We start from the raw sequence: 2215 nt of genomic DNA on the forward strand, positions 1-2215 counted from the left end.
TGGGTATTGGGACCAGCCCCCACCGAAGCATAGGAAGGAGGTGGGGCTGCAGCAGCAGGTGGCGGAGGCTGTGCTGCACCTGGAGGAACGGGGACCAGAGACAGGACTGCAGCTGGGGAGCCAGGGATCGGGGCTGCAGCTGCAGGAGATGGGGTCTGGGCTGCTGCAGCAGGTGGCAGAGAAGGAGCTGCAGCAGGAGATGGAGGAGTGTCCGCCTGGACCGCCTCGCGGCTGGGCGGACCAAGATACATCGCCACCAGAGAAGCCTGCCACCGTTCCAGCTCCTCCAGTGAGGGAGGGCTGGACTGCTCCTCCGCCAAGTGTGGGCATGGGTTCCTCTCCTCCAGCGAACCTCCCCCTCGCTCCTCCAGCGAGCGAGAGACGGACCGCTCCTCTCGTGGACACGGGTACCTCCCCCCCAGTGAAATCTTCCGCCGTTCAACCGGCGACCGAGGGCTGGGCTTCCCCCTCGCCTGCGAAGCTCTCACCTCCATGTGCTGGATTAGGGGAGGACCAGCAGTTCGCCCCCCTCTCTCAGACGCTCGTGCGGAACAGCCAGGAGGAGAACGAGGAGGAGGTGGGCGGCGGGTTGCAGCAGTGTGACAAGCAGATGAGGAGGAGTGAGACAGAGAGGCTGAGGACCCGGGTTTAATGGCCAGGCGGGTCCCCCAAAATGGATTCTTTTTTCTCTTCTCCTTTTCTCTGTCTTGTTGGGCAGTTTTATCCGCCTCAAGGGCCAAAAACTCGAACAAGGTAATCATCCTCCCGCTGGGTTCAGTTTGGTCTCGGGATTCTGTCATGTTAGGCCGTCAGGAGTGTTTGAACCCACGTGCTGGAGGATGACGAGGACGTTCGAGGAATAAATAAAATATATTTATTAAACAAAACAAAATCAAAATGCTGACAGGGCAGCTACTCACAAAACTGGAAAGAGGCAGATCAGGGCTGACAGGACAAAAGGCTGAACACGACACCATGGAAGGATAATCCCAAGACAAAGACAAGACACCAGTAGACTGAATATATACACACACACACTGATTAGGACAATGACAGACACCTGCAGTGATTAACATTAGACACAGGTGAGACAGGGGCTGAACACAAGGGAAAACACTGAGTGCAGGAAACATGAGGAAACAGACCAAACCAAAACCCCACAGGTGGACCGTGAGGCGGCCTAAACGTGTACAGAATGAGCTCCACCTGATTCTTGATTCTACCTCACCTAACTGTTTTTTGAGATGATATCGTATCGTTCCAGTGTTTGGTAACAAAATGGAAAAAAAAGACAAGGGACTTTAAACTGAAAAAGGTTTTTGTGAAGAAGATTTGACCGAAAATGACAAAGGTGCTGATGTCGTGGTTAATGCCGGTTCTGCGACAGCCAGCGCTGGCGAAGGTGCGTCGGCTTCAGCCACTAACGAAAATATTTTAACTGCAATACAAAAAATGAATATTGCCATGGATGTGAGATTTGATGAGCTTGAAGGGTCCCTTTGCAACCTTGAAGCAGCATTATCAAATGTTTGTGATCGAGTGCCTGCCACCGAAGAGGCCGTGGGTTCACAAGAGAAGCGGCTGGAGGAGTTGGAGAGGTATGAGAGCTTTGCTTCAATGTGTGCGTCACAGCAGGCTAAACTGGAGGATTTTGAGTCCCGTTCCCGCAGGCAAAATATCCACATTGTTGGAATAAGAGAAAAGGCCGAGATCGGCAGACCCTCCGAGTTTGTTTCCAAGCTGCTACCTGAACTGCTGGGGCAGGAGCATTTTGATCAACCGCTGGATGTGGAATGCGCAAATCGCAGCACAAGGCCAGCTAAGGATGGGAAGCCGCAAGCGATCATTGCCAGGCTGCACCGGTTCCAAACCAAGGAGTTGATGTTGAGGCTGGTGAGGGAGAGGGCTCCGCTGAGGTATGAGGGGCGCCCAGTGTTCATCTTTCTTGACCTGACATCAGCATTTATGATGAAGCGCATGGCTTTCCAGCAGATCAGGGAGAAGTGCAGAGCCAGGAAGATAGGTTACGGCTTCAGACATCCAGCCAGGTTTGTGGTGACAGTCAATGACAACATCGGCGTGTTTGACACTCTTGCTGATGCTGAAAAATTCCTGAGTCGGGAGGCTCGGGACTGGAACACTAACTCTGGAAAAGGTTAGACTTTATGATTACATTAATACAGCAGAACATTATCTGCACTGTGAACTGGGTGAG

Source organism: Nematolebias whitei, chromosome 21, assembly GCF_014905685.2.
Source record: "Nematolebias whitei isolate Nwh7 chromosome 21, NemWhi1, whole genome shotgun sequence".
In the NCBI taxonomy this organism is placed as follows: Eukaryota; Metazoa; Chordata; class Actinopteri; order Cyprinodontiformes; family Rivulidae; genus Nematolebias; species Nematolebias whitei.